Source organism: Eurosta solidaginis, chromosome 5, assembly GCF_040869045.1.
Source record: "Eurosta solidaginis isolate ZX-2024a chromosome 5, ASM4086904v1, whole genome shotgun sequence".
Lineage (NCBI taxonomy): Eukaryota > Metazoa > Arthropoda > Insecta > Diptera > Tephritidae > Eurosta > Eurosta solidaginis.
The window spans coordinates 196850824-196869614 of record NC_090323.1 but is presented as its reverse complement, the minus strand read 5'-3'; the positions used below and the strand labels follow the sequence as shown (position 1 = coordinate 196869614).

General features: G+C 42.4%; 1 long non-coding RNA gene across 3 annotated transcripts in view; it reads left to right on the top strand.

Annotated features, from left to right (window-relative positions):
- The first annotated feature begins 3291 nt into the window (after positions 1–3291).
- LOC137252094 (uncharacterized) overlaps positions 3292–18791 on the top strand; it is a 150025-nt gene continuing 134525 nt past the window's right edge. For 2 of the 3 annotated variants that reach the window (XR_010953448.1, XR_010953446.1), the window contains exons 1-4: positions 3292–3549; positions 3639–3672; positions 3824–6447; positions 6507–6603. This is a non-coding gene — a long non-coding RNA (uncharacterized lncRNA). The remainder of the gene's footprint in view (positions 3550–3638; positions 3673–3823; positions 6448–6506; positions 6604–18791) is intronic. The other variant, XR_010953447.1, reaches the window with a different exon arrangement.

Sequence of the window (18791 nt, the reverse complement as noted above, 5' to 3'; positions counted from 1 at the left end):
TTGTCCATCAATGGAAACAACACACTGTCTGTTACTTAAATAAGACTTTACCCATAAAAGAAACGAAGAGTGGAAACCAAGGCAACCTAATTTTTTAATTAAAACACTATGATGGATTTTGTCAAAAGCTTTTGAAAAGTCCGTATAAATGCAATCAACCTGATAACCTGCAGAAAAATATTCAATACAATATTCACTAAAAACAGCAAGATTTGAAACTGTTGATCTACCAGCGACAAAACCATGCTGGAAGGGAGATATTAAAGACTTAACCACAAAACTCAACTTGTGTTCGGCCGGTGTGCGTCTAATCCTGGAGAGGTGGGCGCACCGGGTCGATCTCAGCGGGAGTAAGCGGGTTGGAAATGAAAATAAGCAAATAGACGAGATTTCTCGTTATAATATATGTGATTTATTGGGTAGATGTAAAACTAGCAATAGTTACAATATTACCTGAATAAACGCAGAAATACGGCAGAGATCGCTGGCGGCAGATGTTAACTGGTTGGCTGTTGAAATCAAAGAGGCCGGTCGTATAGCAAGCTACAACCGTTGACCCGCAAAATCCTCCGTTTTGGAGGGGAAAGGCACCCACACATCAACCCCGACATGCATATGCATGAGTGCTGACTAAAAGCACACATACACGTGCATGTACATGCATGCACATGCATGAGGGTGATGGTGTGGGTGGTTATAAATTAATTCGAGTATCGAGTATCGATTTGCAGAGTTGCATTGGGGGGGTCGCAATCAGCTGCGGAAAAGTTAGGCATCCTGCCTAAACATGCCGGCCCCCCTTGCGATACGCAACATCGTTGTCCGCCAATGACCTCCGCTGAAATGAGAAAAATTATTATAAGACTTACACACTAAACTTAATCTAAATGAGGAGTTCGTCTGCGATGCAAAATGGCCGGGAATCCTTTCCGACTTGCTTAGCATGCCACCTGAGCTAAGATGAAAGAATTAGCGGTTATGAACAGTGAAGTGAATATTTCTTGCCATTGAATTATACATAATTCTTAAATATAGAAATTCAGAATGTAACATTTGTATTGTCGATGGCCAGTAAGGCTGGACGAAGAGGCCGAGGTCTCCGTTCCAGAGTGGCACCATTTTTTGTTATTGTTTGGTTTTTTTGTCGTTCCGGATGGAGAGGCCGAGGTCTCCATTCCAGATTTGCGGTTTTTTTTGTTGGTTGGACGAAGAGGCAGAGGTCTCCGTTCCAGACTCGAAGGTTTTGAGGTTTTTCTGGGCTGGACGAAGAGGCCGAGGTCTCCGTTCCAGCGTATAACGTGTCGTGTCGCTCTCAGGGCGACTGTGGAATTTTATGGATGTGCCAGGGCGAGTGGCCGTGAGGTTGGTTGGGTGATGCGCGTTTTCGCCGCAGCGCATGTATTTCGTCAGTTGTGTATTATATTATTACCCTACAAAACACCTGGTCACAAACCTACCCACGCCCATGCAAATGTGACTACGAATGTAACCTGTCACCGTAAAATGACTAGTCAAATGACGTGGAGTGACGAGAGCGTTTTTGCAGAATAGTTAGGGCTGTGATTTCGAGCAGCTTATATATTTCAACATAACCGACAAGATTGCGGTGTGTGGGAGGTTGGAGCGGACGTGATTCCAAGCCACCCGCGCAAAATGACTTGTTTTCGTGATACGCGTGGCGTTTTATTAACAAACGTACGTTAAAATGTATGAATAAACCGAGTTTAAACCGAAGCGTAGAGGCTGACGAAGGTATGTATTTAATTTTGTGCGCAAGCTCATGAAGAAAAGAGAACATCATAATTAAATTGGAACATGTACCAACTGCCGGTGCTTACATGCAGATTGGCGATGCGTTCTCCCCGACGCGTTCTATCTGCACGTATCATTATTAGATTGCATGCAGCCCTGTCATGTATTTATTGGTTAGTTGACAGCTAGTATGGTGAGTTTGTGGCGTGCGAATATATATATACATATATGAATTTGCTTGCCCTTGAAACAAAAACTAGGTCACTGGGGTAGTGGCACACTAGGCCGGTAGAAAAGGTTGACTTTTCCCAATTTCGGGACTTTGTCGTGTCGGGATTCTTTACTTTCGGGACTCGGATGGTTTTTGCACCGAGCTCTTATAATGACCTTTTGTGATATTTGTTGTTGAAAAACAACAAGTCCTGCCCCCCAGCCATAAACAGTACCCAAAAAACAACGGAAAGGGTAACAGCAACGACAACAAAAAAATGTCTCTGTAAAAAAAATGTTAAATTTTTGTGCAAAGAGAGGTTTGTTTTTGTTTTGTTTTCCTCTTTTTTTTTGAATTCATTTGTTATGGATGACTGCTTGGTACTGCAGTCGATGCCCGTATTGGCAAAAATACAAAAGACGCGTCAGTCCCGATTGAGATGTTTTGTGTGGTTTTCGGTACTTATTTTGTCCATTTAATGTTCGGTATCCGCCCTTAGTCTGACAGCACTAATGAAGCTGCCGTGGTTATTGCGGGTTGCCATCCAGTTGTTTTCCCGTAACAGGAATTTTCCAGGATACATGAATGCAGGATTGTGGTGGATACATTACCCTCACCACATTGTTATTTGGATTTTCAAGCTGTTTAAATGTAAGTATGACGGGTTCCTCACTGATTTTTAATAGTTTTTTCTAATGGGTTTTTTTTTTTTTTTTTTAGATGGAACCGATGCAAATGCTTCTCGTGTGTTTGGAGACTGGGGGAGAGGAGCCAATCCAGGTGGTGGCGGATGTACAATACCCGGAGCGGCGGAGGGGCTCGTACATTTGCCACGCGCCGGACGAATTGGTGCAGCAGGCGGTGGAGGAGGTGTTGCGACAAGTTAGGCCCTGTGTGCTCCGGGCCCTGCAGACGCCTCTGGTGGTTAAGTTACGCGGGAGCACCACCGCCTGGTACGCCAGGTTCCATAAGGCGCACGAGAACGTGTTGTGGGAGCCGCAGCCAGCACAGGGTTCAACGCCTCAGGGGGGGTATCGATGTCGTGTGTGCCAACGGCATCTTCGGTCGTTTGGAGGCTTGATTGCCCATCTTAATGGGCATATGCAGTTTTACCCGTATCGGTGTTGGAGTTGCCCCAAGCGGTATGCGTCGTCCGCAGCGCTCTCCGTGCATCGCCGTCTTCGCCACTGAAGTGGGTTTCTGTGCCACTCAGTTACGGCTGTGAAGTAATTTAATTTAATATTTGTTGAAAAAAAAATAATAAATGGATTTATATTATCATTCATATGATTTCGGCCTGATTAGTTAGGTTGGGGGGGGGGGGGGGGGCTCTTGTGATTTAACCTTGTGTTGTCTTCTCTACTCTTAGACAGACGCAAACAAGAAACGCACCATTGGGTGGTCGAGTTGGGTAACATGGCAACTCTGTCGTTTCTCGTTTTCTTGTATGTATCATACATACATACATACGTTGGTTGAACATTCCATTATAGAGAATGAAGCAAAAACAAAAATGAATCGAAAGATTTATTTTACCGTTTTTGCTTCAATTCATGTGGAATTTTACGCGTTGCTGGACAAAAAAGGTAAGTGGTAAAATATTTTGCAATAATTTTACTGAAATAAATATTTTTATGTTATTTCAGATTTTAATGCATTTTCTTTTATTTTTCAGGTGACGGGTGGTGGAGATCCAGACCAGTGGATGGGTAAGTATGCCGGTATCGTTCCGTTTTTAGTGTTTTTCAGGTTACCGGCATTGCAAAGGGGGTGCTCCAACTGCGGCGTCGGCCGCGCTGTCAGTTGCCATACCTTTGCGATGCCCCTTGACGTATATATTAATGTATTTTCTCTTTGCAGGTTTTTGGTATCTCGATCGCAATAGATGATAATTTGCGCATACTACTTATATATTATGGAGGATTAGTGCCCTGCTCTTGGATTGTAATATCCACTTTTAGGATTTACCTTATGTGCCTGCACAGTCAAAATGTGTCAAAACATTCACGTGAGGTGAGCGCATAATTATTTAAAACGAATTTTACTTCAACGAAGAAGCTAAAGACATATAACGCTTCCACCTTTCCATCAAAACATTTGTGTAATAGACACAATAACAAAAATTTTAAATTCCATTGGTTGCCGCCTGAAAAATTGAATTGTGATTCTGACATAATCATCACACGCACTAACAATAACAAGCAACCATATCGGGCTTCGCCACTATCCTCAATATCTTAGCCACGGATTCCCAGTCCGAGATAGCACGCAACCGTTCAGCTACGCGTGACATCAATGCTGAGGTGTATCTGTGGACTGAGTTTGTAGAGTTGTATGTAGTGTCGGGTTCCAAAGACGCACATTTCGCAGCACAATGAGTGAAATATGTTATAAATAAAAGGCGCTCATGAACATGTGGCAGACAAGGAGGGTGGTTCTGCTCTTCATTACGCTGCTTTCGGCAATCAACCTTGCAAATATGCGTGTTCTATTGTAAAGTTGAGCTGATATAAATTCTCTAAATTCAAGTCATTATTCAGCGTTGTATGTGCGCGCACAAGAAGCGCTGTATATATTTTCTTCAGAGTACGCTTAGCAAAGGCCATCATGATGTATGCGGGTTTCATTATCTCAGAGAAACATTACATTCGCGGGTGTTTGGAAGTTAGGACATTTTGGGTAAAGAGAGATTTGGGTAAATCGGTTGAGGTAATGGGAGAAATTTATTTACAATTTGATTAAGATTCAATATTATTTGTCATTACTAATAAGTAAGACCATCTAACGGAATTAATTGAACCAAACGTTTTATTGAATCTATATGATTTGGATTATAGCATACACTTAATTGAGCATATAATCAATTTACAATTTTCGTCTGGCGGATATATTGAATTCGGCAATATGCTAAGAAAAGAGTCCTCTCTATTATTGGATTCATACAGGGTTTGTGAACCAGAAGTTAAATCTTAACTTGATTCTACTATAACTACGCATTGTTCAGAAATGGTCGGAGATGTCGTTTTGTTCGACAAAGGAACTTATTTTTCGTTTGTTGGGAAATGTTTTTTGCCAAATGGAGGGAGATTTTTCCTTCTACCATGGTGTTTGGAACGTAATAGAGAAGAGTTACGCTATATTTGCAGATTATCTCAATCGGATGGGAGGGGCTTGATACCACCGGCTAGTTTAGATTGTATAATGAAATATTACAATGAATGATATGTGGGGGAATGAAAAGTTGGAAGATCATAAATTTTCGAATTTGTCCCTACGGTATAATTTGAAATTGATGAAGTTGGATATCAGCGGTTATATAGAAATGAGCACGAAGAAAACTCTCCACTGCGTACGCGAGTTGTTACAGTATGGTGTCGCTGTAAATATTCAATATTCCTCTGATTATACGGCGTTGCATGATGTGAGAAAGCACCGAAGTTGTTGAGCTGGTATACAATGCACCACATTTAGATTTTCTTATTAAAAATAATAGAGCTTTTAACGTTTTGCGTCATACTTCGCTAAAGGGTAACGTTGTAGCGGCCTAACGTATTTGGCAATCGGTTAGGCAATGTGGTGAACGCAGTATACAATACTATACTTAATTTAAATACAACAGATACTGAGGTGGGTGCAACTGCAGTCCCTGTAGCGACATCACGTAGCAATGTTGCTGATAACATAGCTGCTGATTCAAAGCAACAAATACTGAAACTCCTGCTAGCCACCATACCTATCTGCACTCCTCCCGTGATGGCCGTGAAAGTGATAATGGCACCAGCTTACCACAATCGCTCAATGCAATGGAGGGCCAAAGGAGCGTTTATTCTGATTACGATGAGCGCAAGCCACATCGTGTTAAGGTGCGTGGCATTGAAGATGAAAATATATATATATATAAGGTTGAATTTCGGTTTACCTGGATGAATTTCCGTAAAACAATTATTTATTCAGGGAATAACTTGGGTAACCGGTAGCAGGCAGTTTTTTTTTTCGAAAAAGGGGGCTTTAAACGAAGTGTGGGCACCTGCAGTATGGGGCACACATGACAATGTAGTACGTTATTATTCTGCATGGGCAGAAGATAAGCATATGTTAATACAGAATGAATATTGTGATTGTAGCAGGTTACTATTGCTAATACGAACACACTTTCTTGTTGAATCGGAATTGAGAATCTTGTTATTACATGTTGCCGAAAATCTACGTTGTGTACATTCTGATGGTCTGGTGCACCTGGATTTGCAATCTGGCAATATATTCCTCACCAAAGTACCTTCCCATAAAGCAGCACTTACGAAAGAGTACTGTGAAGATGGGATGGATGGAAGATATGAGGAGTTAAGGAACGCAGAATGTATAACAACTTATTGGTGATTGGGGACATGTTACACCGATCAAGCAGCCGCTGGTTGAAGAGGGGGATTGTCGATATTTGCCGTGTGAAATGCTTCAGGATGGCTTTCTTAATCTGCTCAAAGCAGGTATATTTTTACTTTTATTTAAGATTGAACGTAATGTTTTAAAAATATTATTTAAATAGGGATCTGGACTTTGGTGCAATAGCTCTGTGTAGCGTAAAAGATGAAGGCGTACCATCCGATGAAGAAATCCCTCAGCATCTTCTTAAATATTCCGATGTAAGTTGATTGTTGTACATAAAGTAATTTAATTTGATTTAGAGGGTTTTGAAATTTATTGAGTATGGGTTGCGAAAGTTAGGTCTTATCAAATTGTAACCCTAAAGATTTGCCCTACTTTATATTCCTTTCTGGATGGATTTCTATGCGAGATTAGCTTAAAATGGTTAAGCGATACCTCATGTGCTTCTAATTATTGTACAATAAAGTATTTACGTATCGGGATGGCAATCGCTTTATTTTCATCAATCTCATGAGGACACGGCTTACTGTGGTGGGACTCATGTAATATCACAACGTAAAGCATTTTGTGGGCGGGTTTATTCGAAAGTTTGGTCGCTGATCGAGCTCCTATCAACAATGTGAGCTCATTCCGTCTATGTGAGTACCTCACGAAACGGCCATTCAGTCTACCCCTTTAACTTCCCTGACTCTATATAATAACGGCCTCGGTTTGGCTCTCTTTTCATTCCCTTCCGTATGCGGTAGTGACTGCTCTGCATTGGGGCACGCTGCAATTTCTACCGAAAGTTGTGAAATTTGTTTTTGATGTAAATTTATCGAAGTATGCCAACTTCTGGGGGCACAGTTGTAATCTTACTACGTGACAGATCTAGGATATTCCGATATTTACTTATTTCATTTTTAGTTTATATAAATTAATATTAAAAAACATGCGCTGGGTTTATTCAATAAGGCTGCATGAACTCTCCCATAATAGTGACAGTCCATTTTACTCCCCCTCTTATTAAATAAATGAGTGGTTGATCGGCTTCAACTCTTGGCTTCAAAAATTCTTTAAATGGGTAAGATAACCTGCGCAATGAGTACATTTTGTTCTGGTATTTCCATTATTGACTAATGAAATTTTTTCGGCAGTCGATTTACTGGTAGAGTTTTTGACGTTGAACGATGAACGTTGAATCGGTTTAGGTTTCGTATGACCATGGGTTACACCAGTGCACGATCGCTTGGTATCGGTGCTTTCCATGATACCTATGTTCAACATGATTCGAATGATGATGTGTATTGCAAATTTTATTTTTATTGTTGGCCTCGTGTATTTGGCCGATGGCGTAGGAGTTTTGTGATCGCTCGGGGTGAGCGAGTGAATGTGGGTTAACTTTTGAAATTGAATTGAATTTGGAATTTTTTTTTTTTTTTTGGGTCCTCGCTCCGGGGAGCGGGTGAAATTGGGTGTTTTCTGGTGTCCTCGCTCTGGGTGAGCGAGTGAATTTGGGTGTTTTCTGGTGTCCTCGCTTTGGGTGAGCGAGTGAATTTGGGGTGGTTTTTTTGCAAGGGGCCCCCGGTTAGTATGATTATGAAGCCTCAGTTTTGCTTTTTGTTTTGCGAGCTTTTGGTAAGCTCCCATGCGTCCTCGTGTCTCTAGCTCCCTTTCCCCATTGCCCACAAGTAGCTAGGTGTAGGATTCCCCCTCCGGCAGACTCGGTACGAGACCGGGGGTGAGAAAAAAAAGAAAAATAAGATGTAGGATCGCCCTCCGGTAGGCTCGCACCCTCACGAGACCGGGGTGGTTGATTATAATTAGGGCCGCGGGAGCGACGCAAGCTTAGGGATAGCGGGGCATCACGGCGCGTGGTTGAACGCGTCTTTATGTCCCGCCCTCCCTTTCCCCATTGCCATCGCGTAGTACGCCTTAGGTTTCCCCTCCGGTAGACTCGCACCCTCACGAGACCGGGGGGTTGATGATAATATATGGCTTGGGAGAAACACAAGCTTAGGGATAGAGAGACACGAAGACGTGGGTTCCTTAATATGCTTTCGATGCTATCACTAACCGTGGGCCTCTAGTTGTAGGTAGTCGGGGGAGATAGTGTTGTGGCAGATGGGCGATCTGATTAGGATAGTTGGTTGGCCTCGTTCCGGGTGAACGAGAGCTGGGTTTGATTTTTTTTTTTTTTTTAAGGGAGGGGTATGGAGGAATGGAGGGATTGTTAGGAGGAGCACTTAGCCTTCTCGCAATCCGTCTCTTCCGTTGGAAGAAGGATCAGTTTGACCAAAGGTCGTCTGACTTGACCCTTCTCGGTTTTGAGGTCGACTACGCGTACTCGGTCATCTTCGCCGGGGTGTACGTTGACAACTCGACCTAACCTCCATTCGTTGGGAGATAAGTGGTCCTCTTTGAGGACAGCGAGATCTCCCACTTTTATATTTTGTTTGGGATGCTTCCACTTCACTCTTTTTTGAAGTTCGGATAGATATTCGGTTTTCCATCGCTTGCAGAAAGTGTGATGGAGGGCTTTGAGTTTCTGCCACCGATTGATCATCGAGGCAGGGCTCTCACTAGCATCCGGCTCTGGCGGAGCCAGTAGATGGCCGCCAGTGAGGAAATGACCTGGAGTAAGCGGCTCAAGGTCCGTTGGGTCATTGGATGCCGGGCTGAGGGGCCGCGAGTTCAGGCATGCCTCGATGCGGCACAAGAGTGTATGGAATTCCTCGAATGTAAATTTGTGTGGTGAGGCTATCTTTTTGAAGTGGCTTTTGAAGCTTTTCACTCCAGCCTCCCACAGCCCTCCCATGTGGGGAGCGCCCGCAGGGATGAAATGCCAAGTGAGTGACTGGTGGCTGTACTTCGAGACAGCATTGTCTCGGGCTTGTGCCATGAAAGTTTTGAATTCCGATCGTAGGGATCGTGAAGCTCCGACAAAGTTTGTACCGTTGTCGGAGTAGACGTTTTTGGGACATCCGCGTCTAGATATAAAACGGGCAAAAGCCGCAAGAAATGATGGGGTGCTGAGGTCAGTAGTGGCCTCCAGATGAATCGCTCGTGTGGAAAAACACACGAAAAGGCAGACATAGCCTTTGGATAGTCGACACCCTCTGCCGCGGTAACTTTTAATGTCGAAGGGACCGGCAAAGTCGACTCCAGTATTCGTGAATGCACGGCTGAATGTCGTGCGTTCGCGAGGGAGAATACCCATAAGTTGGGTCTGAGCACGCTTTCGGTGTACAGTGCAAACTTTGCAATTGTGAATTGTAGCCCTAATCATGGTTTTGATGTTAGGTATCCAGTATTGGGTGCGTATCAGACGCAACATGAGTTGGTTCTCCCCATGCAAACTTTGTTGATGAAACATTAGGACTGTCAGCCGGGATAACCGACAGTTGTATGGGAGGAGGATTGGGTGGCGTTCAGTAAAAGCTAAGTCCTTTGACGCCCCGAGTCGCCCTCCTACCCGAATGATGCCATCTTGGTCTAAGTAGGGATTAAGTGAGAGTATTACACTTTTCCCTCCAATTGGTTTTCCGGCCTTTAGATCATTATATTCGGAACTATAATGTTGTTTCTGATAGATTTTAATTAAGATTTGGGTTACTGATTTGATCTCATCAGGAGAGATTAAAGGTGACTCGACCTGAAATGATTTTTTTGTATTGGGGTGAGTTCTTCGGTAGAACCTCATTACGTATGAGAGCACCCGTAAAGCCCTAGGTAGGTCTGAAAAGCGTTGCAGAACATCGATAGTATTTACTGTTGTTGTTGCGCAGGTCTTCGCCCTCTTTTCTTCTACGGAGGTGATGTAGTCACTTTCTTGTGCTGGCCATTGGGAAGTGTCTTCTTGCAGCCAAGAAGGTCCCTGCCACCACAACGAATTGTTGACCAATTCAGATGCAGGTACTCCTCTGCTGCCTAAATCTGCTGGGTTGGACTCTGAGTTCACGTGCAGCCAGTCCCTATGTCCGACCATGTCCATGATCTTGGTGATCCGATGTGCGACGAAGGTTGACCAGGAACAGGGCGGTTTCCTTATCCATGCGAGGACGATCGTTGAATCCGTCCACAGGTGCACTTTCACTGGTCCCAACTTGAGATTACTGAGAATTGATTCGGTGATTTCCGCTAACAGCACGGCTCCGCAAAGCTCCAATCGTGGAAGAGAAAGAGTTTTCACTGGGGCTACTCGGGTTTTGGCTAGAAGTAGGTTTGTGCAGACATTATCATCCGTTTTGACACGCATGTAAATGACTGCTGCATAAGCCTTCTCGGATGCGTCACAAAATCCATGGATCTCGATGTCGGTTCCTGGAGAAAAGTTGACCCATCTAGGTATCCGGATTTTATCGATTTCATGGTACTGGTCGGTGAAGGTTTTCCATCGTTCCAGCGTACTGGTAGATACTGGTTCGTCCCAAGCGGTGCCTTCCAACCAAATACTCTGCATGAGTATTTTTGCCACAATGACCATTGGTGCCAGCCATCCCAAGGGATCGAAAAGTTTGGCGATTGCTGATAGTATCGCTCTCTTCGTAATATTTTCCGGGTTGTCCAGCGTCCCTGCTTGAAAATAAAATAAGTCGGAGAGGGCATTCCATCGAATACCTAATGCTTTCACTGAACTGGTATCTTCGAATGCCAGGAAGTTTTCATTGAGCAGGTCTGCTTTGGGGATGTCCCTTAGAATGTCCTCTGAGTTGGAGGTCCATTTGCGAAGTGGGAAGCCCGCTGATTGTAGGACTTGACGAATTTCATCTCTGGCTTTAATAGTCGATGTGATCGTATGTCCACCCGCTAACACATCATCTACATACATGTATTCTCGCAGTATGCTAGCCGCTGTAGGGTGCGAGTTTGAGACGTCGTCTGCTAGTTGTAGGAGCGTTCTTATCGCGAGATATGGAGCGCAATTCACTCCGAAGGTAACCGTCTTTAATTCGTAAAGACTAATAGGGTCATTCGGGGAAGTGCGATGCACAATACGTTGAAATTTGGTGTGATTTTCGTTCACCCAAATTTGTCGATACATCTTTTCGATGTCGCTATTGAATACGAAGCGGTATAGTCTCCATCGTAAGATAAGTATGGGTAGATCGGCTTGTAGAACTGGGCCTGGGAGGAGAATATCGTTTAAGCTATTGCCGTTGGCCGTAGGGTTCGAGGCGTTAAATACTACGCGTACCTTGGTGGTTGTACTTTCTGCTTTTACAACGGCGTGGTGGGGCAGGAAATAATTATCCGAATCGTCGGATGGAATATTCTTTTCAATTTTTCTCATATGTCCGAGCGTTTCATATTCTGACAACACTCGAACATACTCTTTACCTAAGTCTGGGTTTTTTATTAGCCGCCCCTCATTCCGGAAGAATTGAGAGCATGCACGCTTCAGGGATGGTCCTAAGTTAATATTGTTAGGGTAATCATGCCGGAATGGTAGTGACACGGTGTACCTTCCATTCTCACTTCGCTGCGTTGTTTCTTTAAATAGTTGTTCGCAGTACCTTTCATCCTCATTTAATATTTTATTTTTGGGTACATTTTCTACCTCCCAGAAAGCTTTGAGTTGGTTGTCTAACGCAACCTCGTTGTAGAAAGACATAATGCTCTTCGTTGGATTCGGTGATTCGATACGACCGGTTAGTATCCAACCGAACACTGTCTCTTGGGCTAAGAGTGTGTTTAACACATTCTTCTTTATACCGCTCATTATAATTTGGGGATATATGTCTCCGCCAAGTATGAGGTCTACGTCTTCGTTGACGTAGAACCTCTTGTCTGCCAAAACTAAGTCTGGGAATGCCTGCATAGTCATTGCATTGATATGGCAGGATGGAAGATTCCCAGTGAGTTTCGTTAGAACTAGTACGGGTGTAGTCAGGCTGAAGCAGGGATCCACTGGTGAACGTAGTTCGATGTTGGATGCTTCTTTCACCTGAGCTGACACCGCATTTGTGATGCCTGAAACATGGGCATGCATTTTCCTCGCTGGCAAATTGATTCTGCGTTTCAGTCTTTCAGTTATAAAGGAACATTCAGACCCAGAATCAATTAATGCCCGCGCGGAGAAGTCGGTACCATTATGGTGAATGTGTACGCGAGCAGTTCCTAATAGCACGCCTGTGCTGGAATTGGCATGGCAGGATTTGACATTCTGATTCGCAGAGGAAGGTGGTTGTCCCGTTTCCTGTCTTTTCCTTGCCTGTGCCGAAGTTGATGGGGCATTATCCGCATCTTTGAAGGAATTTCGTACCGCCGGTTGCTGAAGTGTGTCCGCATGCAGGAGCGTGTTGTGACGAGAGTGGCATTTGGAACAGTTGTATGAACTGGTGCACCTCGTCACTGTGTGTCCTGGGGATAAACAATTCAGGCAGCCATTTGTGGATTTGACGAATTTAATCCTTTCTACTGGGTTTAAATCGCAAAAACGTGAACAGTTGCGTAGTCTGTGCTCCGTAGATTTGCACATTTTACACATTGATTTTGTTGTTTGCTTGGTTACTTTGGTTTGAAAAGCACCAAGTCTTTTTGTAGGGTTTTCTGTCGACTGGCGCGACGTGTTTGATTTTTGCACTTTAGAAGTGGCATTCCCTGTAAAACCAGACACGGTTTCAAGTGTCTGGAAACGATTTGACAAGAATTTGTCCATATCCTCCCACTTGGATATGTCCGTCTTGTGGTCAATGCTCTGCTCCCATAGAGCCAACGTATTTTCTGGTAATTTTGTCGAACATAAATAGGTAATAATCGCATCCCAATTTGAAACATCGATCTGATGTGTTTTTAAAGATGCCAAGCAATTATTTATGTCGCGCTGTAAGGTTTTGATAGAGCTGCCGCACTCACTATCTATCTTTTTTAAATTAAACAAAATTTGTAGTTGTGAGTTTACGAGAATCCGTTTATTCTCGTATCTCTCACATAGGTTTTTCCAGGCTGTTTCGAAGCCTTCATTTGTCAAAGGACATTTCTTGACAATGTCCTTTGCCTCACCTTGGGTTTTTTGGTTAAGGTGGAATAACTTTTCTACCGGGCTTAAGCGACTGTTATTTTTATAGATGGCCGTGAACAGGTCACGAAACGTTGGCCAAGATAGGTAGTCGCCCTTGAATACCTCAGTATCGCAAGCTGGCAGGCGGATACTGTGTTCGCGCCCGCGTTCTCCCTCAGGTTTGACTGCCCTATCTTTTTCCTCCTTCAATTTGGCTTGAAGTTCAGCCATGTTTGACATGCATCTCAGGAATACGGCATATGCCGCTTTATGCTTGATCTTGACCGCTGCAATTTTCTTTGCGTCGAGCGTGTCAGAGCCAAGCAACTCCTCTAGGGCGTTCTCTGCTTTTTCCCACTTAGCTTGCAACTCTTTTTGCTGTATTGCAAGAGTGTGTACAGTGTGCAGAGCCGCATTGATGTCATTAAAATCGGCCTCGAATTCGATTATTCGATCGGCCAATCTAATATATGATTCCATGTTCATGGATTAAAATTTGTGATCAAATTAAAAGGGGTTGTCAAACTGAAAAAAACCTGTGCGAATCACCCAACCAACAATGATTAAAATATAGAAAAACTCTTTATTTAACGCTTTCAATTTGTTTATTTTTTCACTGACTTTGCAGCTTATTTGTGTCGTAAAACAGGGAGCAGGGGGAAGCAACCCCAATGTGTTTTGTGTAAATAAAGGGGGCCACTCGCCACTTCCAAGTTAAAATTTGTTATAAAATAAGTGCGCGCGCTGATATAACAACTCGAAGAAAAGTGTAAAAACTCAGTGAAAACTGTTGTAAAAACTGTGCCGATTGAATAAGTGAAAATTAAAGTGCTTGAAAAGAAAATGAAAATTGCCACAGCCGTATGGCGTGAGATTTTAATGTGAATGTGAGGTTATGTGCACCTCTTCCTTGTGCTGTGTCCGGAGAGCCTTACCGCTGGTGGGGGGACAGACCAGATAGTCACAAGGAATGTTAAACGACGTTTATGCAACGCGTTTGCACTTATTTTCCTTTTCGGCACTAAATTTTTTACACTTTTCGCGGTTAATTAGAAATCACTACGCACTTTAAATTGATTTTTTGCACTTTTTATTTGTTGTTTTAACCAAAAAAAATGTGGCAAGAAATATTGCACTTACTCAGGTATTTTTTGGTGACTTGTATTCCGGTGTGGCAAGTAGCTTGCGATGGTGCTGATGTGGCAAGATGGCTTAATCTCTCAGTGTTTTTTTTTTTTTTCACGCTGGTATGATATCATAGACTTTTCGTTGGTGGGCAAACTTCTTTTTCGGATGAATTTTTTGTGAGGAATTTGAAATTAGTGCGGTCAGCTATGATCTTATGTTGTGGACTGTAATTTATATCGCTGTGGTTCCTTTTTCGGGGAGAAGGACCAAATGTTCGGCCGGTGTGCGTCTAATCCTGGAGAGGTGGGCGCACCGGGTCGATCTCAGCGGGAGTAAGCGGGTTGGAAATGAAAATAAGCAAATAGACGAGATTTCTCGTTATAATATATGTGATTTATTGGGTAGATGTAAAACTAGCAATAGTTACAATATTACCTAAATAAACGCAGAAATACGGCAGAGATCGCTGGCGGCAGATGTTAACTGGTTGGCTGTTGAAATCAAAGAGGCCGGTCGTATAGCAAGCTACAACCGTTGACCCGCAAAATCCTCCGTTTTGGAGGGGAAAGGCACCCACACATCAACCCCGACATGCATATGCATGAGTGCTGACTAAAAGCACACATACACGTGCATGTACATGCATGCACATGCATGAGGGTGATGGTGTGGGTGGTTATAAATTAATTCGAGTATCGAGTATCGATTTGCAGAGTTGCATTGGGGGGGTCGCAATCAGCTGCGGAAAAGTTAGGCATCCTGCCTAAACAACTTGGCATTAACAGCATGCTCGAAAATTTTGGAAATGGTAGAAAGCTTTGAAATAGGTCTGTAATTACGCACATCATTTTTGTTACCACTTTTAAAGACGGGGGTAATGGAGGTGAGCTTCCACTCGTCAGTGAACGTACCGCACGAAAGAGATTTATTAAAGATTATTCTTAAAGGAAGAACTAGAGTCGGGCAGTTTTTTAACAGGACTGAAGAGAACCCATCAACGTCTGTTTGAGACGAAGATTTAAGTTTGAGAATAGCATTACTAATATCATCAGAAGAGAGACAGAGGGCACCAAAGTTTAGAGCAGTGTCAAGATTCGAGGAGGCATCAAGCGATTGATAACTATCGTCGGCAGAAAAATTTGATAAAAAAATACTTATTAGCATCTTTCATTTGATACCCATAACGTATAAACACATTCTATAGTTATTTCTTTGTCGAATTGTATAGTAATTCTGTTAAAATGTTTGTCTCATGGTACACACATGGTCCCCACAAGTCGATAAGCCTTGACGCACTATTTTCGTCTTTGGCTTCATATGTAGTCGACTATAATTATTTGGTTATATGTGTCCTTGATAACGTAGCTGGAGCAGGTCTCTCTGTTGTTAACACAAGTGTACCTACTAGATATGCTCATAACTGTAGTCCTAGCCTGTTGGACTATTTTATTATCGCTGACCCTACAATTTTCCTAAAATTTGACCTGTTATCGTTTATTTCAGACCATGATCTTATATTTTGTTCACTTGACCTCAAATTTGACCAACCTAGCATAGGAACTACATATAGTTATACTCACTTGACCAAAACGCTCTTTTCTCCCATTTGTCTAGTGTCGATTGGTGTGAATGTTGGCGTCTTCCAACCGTAAATGAGAAGCTGGGGTTTGTTAACAACAAAATAACTGATGCGCTTGAGAATCATGTCCCCATGCGTACTCGAGAAGTTAAGTCCTTAACATGCCCCTGGTTTAATAGGAAAGTGATAGATGCAATTAAAACGAGGAATAAGGCCTATTCCATTTGGAAAAAGGAAAGGCGAGAATCAGACTGGGACTTTTATAAATATACGCGAAATACAGCCACAAAGATTATTAAAATGGAAAAGTGCAAGTTCTACTCGTCACGTTTGGGTTCAGATCTTCCACCCAGTGTTTCGTGGCGAAATTTAAAAAGTTTGCGTGTTTGTGGTAAGGCCATTTCCGAATGCTCCTTGAATGCAGATGTCCTTAATAATGCATTTCTTAGTGGTCCTATGTGTAGTTTAAGTCCTGTGAATTACCTGTATTGTGTATCTGCATGTAATTCGGGGGAGAGGCTTGAGTTCTCTGCGGTGACAGAAGTTGATGTCATAAGGTGCATCCTCAAAATTAAAACCAAGACTATAGGAGTGGACGAAATCCCTATCAAATTTTTGAAAATTACTTTTCCGTTCATTATAGGGACAATAACTCATATCATCGATCACTCTATTACAACCTCATGCTTTCCGGATGTATGGAAAGTGGCCAAGGTTCTACCTCATCCTAAAAATAGGAAGGCAAACTCGCCGGGAGACTTTAGACTTATAAGCATTTTACCAATTTTGTCTAAAGCATTCGAGGGTTTACTAGCGGAACAAATTGGCACACACGTGCTTAAACATAACTTATTATCTCCGTGTCAGTCCGGATTCAGTGCTGAACATAGCTGCTCAACTGCCCTAATAAAAATTTTTGATGACATACGTGTGCCCTTTGACAAAGGCCAACTAACGCTTCTATGCTTACTCGAATTTTCCAAGGCATTCGACTCTGTTAACCACTCATTGTTATGTTACAAGTTGCAGCGATACTTTAGACTCGGTAACAATGCTCACAACTTGATAAAAAGTTACCTATTCGGCCGGTCACAATTCGTGAGCAACGGTGCTGATGTATCGCAGCCAAAGGAATTAACAGCTGGTGTTCCTCAAGGGTCTATACTTGGTCCTTTGTTATTTAGTCTCTTTATAAACGATGTGTTTAATGTGTGTAAATTTGTTAATGTGCATGCGTACGCTGACGATATTCAGTTGTATTTGTCTAGTGAGTTTACTGATATATGTGACTTACGTTGTCGAGTAAATAGTGATTTGTCATCCATATTATGTTGGGCGAATGACAATGGCCTTTGTCTCAATGTTTCAAAATCATACATGTTACCTATTGCTAAGAAAAACATATCGAGCCTTCAAATACCTGCAATAATTATTGGCAACTCTAACGTGAAGACCGTCAGTAAAGTAAAGAATCTTGTTATAGTGATTAATTCCAGTCTTAATGAGAGCGACCATATTAAAGCCGTGATGGGTAAAGTTTATGGCACTTTGCGTAATCTGAGGCAGTCCGCGCCCTACACTTCTTTCAAGTTAGGAGAAATCTAGCCATACAGCTCATTATGCCAATCATAACATACTCAGGGTTGGTGTACAATGCATTAGACTCGAGCTCTGCCCATAAAATGCAGGTTGCGTTCAACCACGTCACTCGGCATGTGTATGGCTTGCACAAATGTGATCATGTATCTGCATGGAGATTTCGTCTATTAGGTTGCCACATAACTGAGTATCAAAGGGCAAGGAGTTGCATATTTTTTTCAGACTAATCTTAGCGAAGTCTCCCCCATACTTGTATGACAAACTTGCGTTTAATAGGTCCACCAGGTCATGTACTCTAAATATACCCAGTTTTAATTATGTGGCATCGGCTGGGCTGTTCTTCGTCAGCACCATACGTCTCTGGAAATCAATTCCGTCTACTGTGAGAAACTCTTTAAACCAAAACAACTATAGACGTGTTCTTTATAGTTTTTTTTTCTAATAACACATAAGCCAACTATCAGCATAATGCAACCTCACCTCTACTGACTTCTTACCTTCCTTTTTCTATGCTTTTTATACTTAAGCTATTTATTCTGTTTAAAATTTGTTAAATTAATTATATGCAATTATTAGGCAATTCGATGAGAGACCCGTAAAACTTACGGCTTACGCAGATGACGTCGCAATTGTCATAAGTGGAAAGTGCCTTCCAACGATTAGTTCTTTGATGGATCGGGCGCTTCGCGATATTCATACCTGGGCATCTAATGTCGGATTGAAAGTCAATGCGGAGAAGACGGATATGATCTTGTTTACAAAGAGGTACAAGGTCCCAAATTGGACCAGGCCAGGAATATTTTTTGTTTTTTAATGAAGAAAGTGTTTACACACTGACATATGGCTTAATTTAGGTTAATTAACAATTGTTTTGTTGAACAGGTTAATTATTTAAAAATTAGAGTTGTTTGTTGTGTACAATCACTAAATGCCGTCAGATCTGAAAATTGAAACTTTTTACTGCGTAAAATCGTTAAATACCGCCAGATCTGGCTAGCAGTCCAATTACAAATATTTCTAAAGAGTTGAACTATAAGTTGGCCTTGGATTTGGGGGATAATACTATAGTTTTTTCGTTATCTGGAAAACATAAAAAAAGTTAAGAAAACATTAGACGGCATTTCAGGACTATTATGGCCTCATTTTGGGACCCTTCC